The sequence below is a fragment of the Lygodium microphyllum genome, unplaced genomic scaffold (assembly GCF_053477565.2).
Source record: "Lygodium microphyllum isolate KBCC unplaced genomic scaffold, Lygodium_microphyllum_v1.1.10 scaffold_31, whole genome shotgun sequence".
NCBI classification, from domain to species: domain Eukaryota; kingdom Viridiplantae; phylum Streptophyta; class Polypodiopsida; order Schizaeales; family Lygodiaceae; genus Lygodium; species Lygodium microphyllum.
In genome coordinates, this window is record NW_028229514.1 from 2,284,419 (window position 1) to 2,293,395 (window position 8,977).

The window sequence follows — 8,977 nt, forward strand, 5'->3', positions numbered from 1 at the left end:
TAGCCGAAGACTCCCTTGCTACCACCCTCGGTGTTGTGGCTAGTACCTTTTTTGATCTTGCACTTATAGATGTAGGCATTCTAATTTATCTCATCCATGGCGTTGGTTGCAAGAATCTCTAGCAATAGTACGCCTATTATATTCATGAGAGCATTATATATCTGGTTGTAGAAAAGCATGTAGACCATTTTAGCCCACAATGGAATGGCGAGGTTTGGAATGTTAGCTAGTCTCAGAAAGTCATTTGTATGGACCTTCTTTTTATCCATCCCCAATATCCCATACATATCCCTTTTGTACCTTTGGTGTGGTTGATGTCTTGTCCAACCTTTTCTAGGTACTTGGTAAGGTTACATCATTCTATCATTTGTGCCACTACCTCTTCGGATGTCACCACTCCTTCCAGATTTTGGATGTTGCGGTATTTTCATTCTTTAAATGCTCAGATCTCCATGGATAATCCATATCTTCTATTCTCCTCCTTTGAGAAGGGGAGCCTATTGGTTTTATCATGTTGTGCTGCAATTTTGGTTCTTATCATTGTCACACAATATTCCATAGTTAGTTTTCTTGAAGGGAATCTCTTGCACGAAAAGTAAAATTACTACAAAGATTAGTGTTTGATAATGAGGAATACAACCCACAAAATGAGAATTCTCATACCAACCAATTCACACATTTCTACACATTCATTCTTCCCCTTGAAAATTAAATTCCTATTTTGAGCTTTCATTCTTTACTCCCCTTTTCCTTGGAAAAGATGGAAAATCCTTCTTAGTATTGTGGAAATCAAGGTGTATGGGCATTCAATGCATCCATGGTGTCCCTCACTCCAAGGTTGCATTCTTGTCCATATCTTGTGGGTGGATTCCCGCACTACAAGAGAAAGGCCCTATAGATGCGCACTATACCGTGAAATAGCGGGCGTGTTTATCAGCACATCTATTGGCACTAGTATATAGACATGAAGAATGTGTCTATATACCCGCGTTTTTAAATGCGCTTATAGATGCCAAAATAAACGCACATATTTTTCATTTCTCATAAAGTCCCTAAATATGATCAAGCATATTAACTGCTAGTATTTTTTAGAATACATTACCAACTTTACTTCTTTCTAAGTATTACAAATATACATCCAATCATTGAAAGCTAATTATATGCTACAATGAATGATCAATCTCATCTTCAATGAGATCGGCCCTTGCTAGATGACTATCTACCTCTAGGTCTATGTTACCAATAGGCAATGAAACAAATTAGTCTATCCCACTGTCAGATGTATTGTTATACTCAATTTCTTCATCATCATCTACAACCATATTGTTATCCTCTTTTGAGCATCCTCGCGGGGGATCATCTTGCACTGCATCATGTATATCATCGATCATGGCATCAACATGTACATCATCTTCGATTGTTGGATTGTCATCAACAATCTCTATGTTGGTAGCATTGCCTTATATTGGTTTTGAACGATTAGATATGGGGATGACGTGCCACCATCGGTTATTGTTTACCATTGGGTGATACAGAACCTACATTTAAAAAATAAAATGTAAGCAACTTAGATATTTATTGTATTTTGAGAATGTATCAAGAAGTAATATATATGAAAATAAATAGCTTCTAATATACCTGCTCGCATTGTTGAGGTAGTACCAATGTGTCATTCTTGCCTTGGTCAAATTTTATAGAGTCAATCACTAAAAAACCACTTGGATGACGTCTAATTGTGCAATGCTCACCCATTGTTACTACTTCTTTCAACCACTTCACATCTAGTACATATATAAAAAATCGTCTAAAGTCAAGCTTCAAAATATCTCGAATCAAGCCACAATAACCTTCCATGGTGCCATTGGTATCCTGGAAGTTTGCAACGATACCACAATCTTGGGTATTTCTCTTATCATCTATACGTTGAGTTCAAAAACGTTTGCCTTCACACCAAATAGCATTGAGCAATGTGCACTAGTAGTACATTGTTGAGATCATATTAATGATTTAGTTAAAGATGAAACATGTGAAATTATCATATCATATATAACTAAAGATAATTTAATTATAAGTATGTCTCACCTTTGATAAGCAACCTCATGCATATTCCCACTCCTCTTGCAATATATCCATCGCCTTCTCTTTTTCCATCTTCTCCATTTCTTCATGTAGCCAATCTATATTAATATGACATGGAAGCATACTTAAATGTTCTGGATATGGGACATTATGTCCATGTCTAGCATGAAATGATTGCCTTTCACTTACTCTTCTTGCCCTTGCTTCTTTATATAGTGTCACCCATTTGCTTATTACTTCACTGTTAAGCACACATATACATTTAACTTATGAAGTTCCTCTTTCATTTGCACTTTTCTCCTTCCTTTTCCTTGAGGTATTATAGAGGTCATCCTCAAATCTTCATCATCTTTCCATAGTCATGGTAAAGAGGGGTCCACTTTAGTAAGATATTCAGAGATTTGTACAAGGGATGATTACACTAACCAACCCTCAGCCATGCTTTCCTCGGGCCGTGCATTTTTCCTTACAAAATATTTTAGGGTTTTCTTAAAGCACTCTAGAAAAAACATCCACCTTGCATGAACTACCCCACAAATTGTGATCTCGGCAATCAGATGTACAACTAAGTGTACTTGAGTAGTCAAAATGGAGCGAGGAAAAGTTTCCTCCACCAAACAAACCACCTCAATGGACAATGCTCGAGCCTTTGCAACGTATTTGGATCAATTTCCTTCAAACTCACAAATCTACTAACATGAAATTGAGAACGATGATTAGTTTTGTCCATAAATTCAAGCGGGTTTACTATGTGATGTATGTAATACGTAAACTAAAAAATATCTATAATGTGTACATACCTCGCAAGCTCACCCATATTGTAAATGATATCACGCATATCTTTCGAAACACAATGGGATATGCTAGTAGGAAGGATGAATTGTATGTAAATATTCATACATTGTTAATGAGTCTACATAGTTACTCCACTAATTAATATATTTATGGCTATGAAAATCCTTACCTGAATCATTTTGTGCCAATAGTGAGACTTCAAACCGGATAGTTGCTCCACACATCTTTTCTTTTTCTTTATGAAGGTTCCCTTGAGGCATCTCATATATCCTGTGGGAGTTCGAAAGCTACATATCTGCTACTTCACCATCTTTTCTTCGGTCCTCAACAACATCCAAGGTGCACACAGTAACTCAATCGTTCCTCTGGGTCCGATGCGTGGCCAAGCTTGTCTCATACGTCAAATGCTATGTAAATCCTTCATTACATTGACAAAATCACGAGCCCCAATTAAGTGATCCCATAATGTAGAGGCAACATTCTTGAATATATGCATGGGGTCCAACAGGTGATTGATCTTTTGTATTCCATTCTACATTTTTAATTATTTTGCACTCAAAGGTTTACTTGGCTTTGATTCCTTTTCTTCACTTAAAATAAACTGATAGAGGCCCTTTCCAACAAGAACGCTCATTACATGATGGGCAATATATTATTCTTTTCTAACTTCTAAATAATTGGATTTTCACTATTCTTAATCATTATTATGATATGACTCAATACCAAGAAACAAGAAAAATTTTGGCAATACTTCTCAAAATGTGCACATTAATGAATTGGGTGGTCTTTTTCACTAATTTCTCATGCACCGAAGAATGCTAGACATAACTAAGGTTACAGTATGTCAATCCAAAACTATGCCCAAAATGACCTTTTATGTTTAAAAACATAGTAGGAGAGTCTTAAAGGGCCAACATGCAAAATATATACTCTTCCACTTTCCTACCAAATCTCATAGCAATATGAGATTTTCATGCAATATCCAAGAAAAAGAGAGAGAACAAGAGAGCTTCCTACTGATTGATAGCTTGCTTGAATCTTTACTCCTTCACTTCAACCTTCAAAATTAGCCTCTCTCAATGGTGCTACTCTAGTACCATATTACGAATCATGTGGTGCGGACTTGCTTGAGCTACTACCCCAAACACACACAATACATAGTACAAGAGAAAGTTCATTCAAGAACTGAAGAAGAGAGATGGAGAACAAAATAATTTCTCGCTGGTTTTTTTCCTCTCTCTCTCAAAATACAATGTACACAAAGTATAGATAATATATAATATAAAGGAAAGTTGCTTCCTAATTCAAACTGTGTATGCTTAACTATGCTAACCAACTAGTGCTATGACTATGTTAGCTGTAATTAAGTGTAACTAACCAAATATAAGTAAGTGGCTATGTGAGGATCATAATGACCACCAATATGCTAAGTGTAAACATGTAGACCTATCTAGCCATGTGGTATTGGAGCTATATATAGCTCACCCTATCTAGATTAGGTCTCACCTATATATATATAGATTGTGATCAATATTATACACTCTTTAGGAGTGTATATGGTATATCTCTTCTTTCTCTATTGCATCTCTACATATCTTCTCTCTCTACATTTCAACATTGTATTAGAGCTATCACGATCAACTATAACCAATTCCTTAAAGAAGACAACTAGAAAGTATATCCACGTAGCATCTCTTCTATTCTTGATTCATATTCTTTTTATGCTTAAATTTTATATATTGTGTATGTTATGAATTTTAAGCATAGAAGAAATTCACTCAATCATCATCGATCATCATTTAGATTGCAGATATGTTGAATTGTAGATATGCCTTTTTTGGACACCCTAAAATTTTCTATTTGGTAAACTTTTAAGGAAACACCTTTCTCAAGAAAACTAATTTTTGTGATGTGCTTAGACTTGCAAGCTTTCTATCTATCAATTCCCTGCTTAATTTGGGGTTTTGTGTCAAAAATTATGTCAATTCATGTAAACTCGACTTGAAATAAGAAAACAAACAGGACAATAGCTTTTCATGTAGACTTCTATGACACAGAATTCGTCCCGATTACTCACTCTGAAACTTTTATTTTTGCCAAAAATGGCCAGATCATTATCTATTCTTGGCCTAAAAGTAAAGTGATAACATGTTGAGCATTGTTCATATTTCTTGTCTATGTTAGACCAATTTATTCTCTCACACATTTTGTCTACCTTGGGTCTCTTTCTTTAGAAGTATGCTTTTTGAACTAAATGTCTTTCCTTATAGCATAGCTTGTACATACTCCCTATTGTGCCACACTTTTGTCATCGTTTCATATATGGTGTGCATATTTTGTGATCTCATATCATACGTATTCTCTCAACGAGCTATGTCAAATTCTATAATCTTCAACAACAGATTTCCTTTTAGAACACATTCCATCCCTCACTTTCAAGGTCAAGGATTCCTTGGATGGCAAGTAAATATGCTACAAATTCTTGAAGGTGATGACTTGCATGATTTTTTCCTTGGTAATTATGACCTCAACGAATTGATCAAGCTCATGATAATAACTTGTAATTGAAGGACCTATCTTTGAAGAGCGACAGACTATTTATAATGAGTGGGTTAGAAACGACAAAGGAGCTTGTAAGTATATTATTTTTGCTCTTCAAGAATCTCTTATGCTTGATGTATGCAATCTTTCAACCTCACAAGCTATATGGGAGTATTTGATAGAAAATTTTGAGAAGAAATCTATTACAAAAATACTTTATCTTTGTAGTCACCTCATTGAGTTACAATACAACATTGGAACTTCTATGACAATACATATCAAATCATTTAAGAACATTATCAATCAGGTTGTTGCTGCTTGTGATGCCATGAACGATAACACAAAATTCAAGAAATTGTTATGATCTTGCAAGAGGACACACAGTCAAAACAAATCAACCAAGCTTTACTTTCTTGAAGGCATCCCTTTCCATGCTATAATATAGGAGACGTCGCGGTGGCAACTTCTCTTGTCTCAAGTTTCCTAAACAGACATGGTTCTTATTGCAATAGAAATGGTCACACTACAGATGATTGCTGGGCAAAAAAATATGATGAAGAACATGGTATTACAAATAAACAACCACATTTATCTAGATATTATTCTCCCTATGACTACTGCAAAAAGAGTGATCATCCAACCCATCTATGTTTCAAGAGGCGTTTTGATTCAAATTGTAATAGAGCATATATTGCTACACATGACAACACTATTGAAGAAGAAAAATATATGAGTTATTCTATCTCTTCGAAAAGAATACTTTATATTTGTGATGGATCTCATTTTATTATTTATTTTGGTGCTATGAAAAACATGACATATCAGTCCCAATGGTTACATAATTATCATTCTATTCTTGTCAAGAAATCGGTTTATCTTACTAATGACAAAACCTCTCAAGTCAAAGGTATAGTGATTTATATGTTGGTACTCTTTCTTCAAAAATAATTTTGAATGGAGTTTTACATGTCCCAAATCTATTAAAAAATCTTATTTCAATTACACAACTTATGGATCTTGGTCTCTTTGTCGGTTTTGACCACCATACCAAGTGTTGCATTGAGAAAGATGGCCAAACCATAGCTATTGCTTCTCAAAATGGTAATATTTTTGAGTTATCTTTAAATGAAGATGTTACAAATGTTGTTACATCTCCTAGCAATCCTAACAACAAAATATGGCATTATCGCTTTCTTCACTCTAATTTTTCTAAGCTTATCAATCTTTATTGGCATGACCTTGTTCAAGGTATGGAATTCAAAGCTCATCCTCATATGGGTGTTTGTGAATATTGTGCACTTGGAAAGCATTTTCCAAAGCATTTTCCATTTCCAGCACAACCCATTCTAAATATTTGCTTAATCTTATTCACACTGATATTTGTATACCTTTTTCTGCATCAAAATCTCAATATCAGTATTTCATGACTTTTATTGATGACTTCTCAAGAAAAACTACTATTTTTATCTTATGACACAAATTAGAAGCTTTATTATATTTTAAGAAATATCAAGAAGCTGCAGAATTTCATACTGGTCATTGCATTAAGAAATGTCACAGTGATAATGGTAGAGAATACATTTCAAACACTTTTGATGATTATTGTACTTATCAGGATATTCATCATGAATATATGGTTCCCTATCAACAGAATGGTATTGTTGAACGTAAAAACAAGACTATTCGCAATGCCATGCAATGTATGCTCATTCATTCTAGCTTATCTTGATATTTTTGGGTTGAAGTTGTCTTAATAGTAGTATTTGTGCAAAATCATCTTCCTACAACTGCTCCTTTTGCTAAAATACCAATTACAACTTGGATAAGTGAAACTCTTTTTGTTTCATATTTTCAAACTTTTGGATGTATTACTTATATTCATGTAGCCAAAGAGACTAACAAAAAACTTGATCCCCTCGGTTTGAAAGTTATTTTCATTGGATATTCAATTTTTTCGAAGGGATACAAGTTTTTTGTTAGTCTCTTTGGCTACATGAGTCGTGATCCATCTTCCAAGAAGGTAATCATAAGTCGTGATGTTATTTTCAATGAGCAACTTATGGGCAACAAATGATCTCAAGAGGATGTGGTCACTAGAGGATGTTGATGATATAAAGTCATTACTCACTTCGTTTCCTTTTCTATATGATGATGAGCCTCTATCATAGGATAATATTGAAAATTCAAATTAGGATTCACAACTTGCACCTATTATTGCCGATGATGACCTTGGCATTGATCTTTATGTTGATGTTCCAATTGATAATGAGCATGGAACTTGTCATGTTTATGATGTTGATGTTCTTAAGAATGCTCTCAATATTTGTGAAGACCCTGTCTTTTATAGTGATGCCATGTCATCCCCACAAAAGGAACAATGCTAGAAGGCTATGGTGGATGTTGCGTATGAATCTCTTCTTTCTAAAGGTACATGGGTTCTAACTGAGTTACCACCTCAACATAGTGTTATTAAATGCAAGTGGGTTTATAAGAATAAAACAAAAGAAGATGGAATATTTGAAAAACTCAATGCAAGGCTAGTTGCCAAAGGTTTCTCACAAATTGCAGGAGTTGATTATCAAGAAAGGTTCTTATTACTAGTATTCGAGTCTTGTTAGTTTTTGTTGTTGAGTTTGATTTGGAGGTTCACCAAATGGATGTGAGAATTAATTTTCTTAATGGCAATTTAAAGGAAGAGATATACATGGAGAAACAAGAGGGATTTGAAGTCAAACATAAGTAAAATCTTGCTTGCAGACTTCATCAGGCACTCTATGGTTTTGAACAATCTTCACAAGCTTGGTATCAAAAGATTGATCTCTTCCCTACAAAACAATGTTTTATATCTTGTTATTCAAATCTTAACTTATATTTCAAATGCTATAATGATAGTTTTGTTATTCTTGCTCTATATGTGGATGATACCATAATTGTTTCCAACAATCTCAACTTCCTTCAACAAGTAAAGAAGGTTTTATCTTCTACCTTTGACATGGTTGATCTGGAGACATACACTCATGTCTTGGTATCCATATTCAACACTATCGACAAACGGGAATTTTAATACTGCAACAAACAAAGTTGATTGAAGATATTATTTACAAGTTTTGTTTGGGTTTCTCACATCCTACTAGTACTCCTTGTCTTGTGATCTCTACCAAATTAAACTCTCACTTTTTTTATTATGCTTGGTTGGCCAGAAGGCATGTATAAATACTTTAATACATTAATTCAATAGCTATTTGATACATGTCTCTAATTTGCTTGTCCTATGAGAAGTCTTGATGTAATACTTCAATACATTGCTTCATACTTCACCAAAAACATGGGATGTCCATCACGTGGTTTCTCAAAAACTATGTTTGTTTCACTTTGCAAAAAGAGAAAGACTGGAGTGAGTGAGATGAAAAACCATGAGGTTTACAATGACACAAGCTACGTGATAGGCTAACGAGCATGGTAACCATGAGTGCACATAAGGCAACCAATAATAACATGAAAGTAAAGGTGTAATATGAAAGGTGTGGGGCCAACAAGTGTGCTAAAGAAGTGGACCTTAATT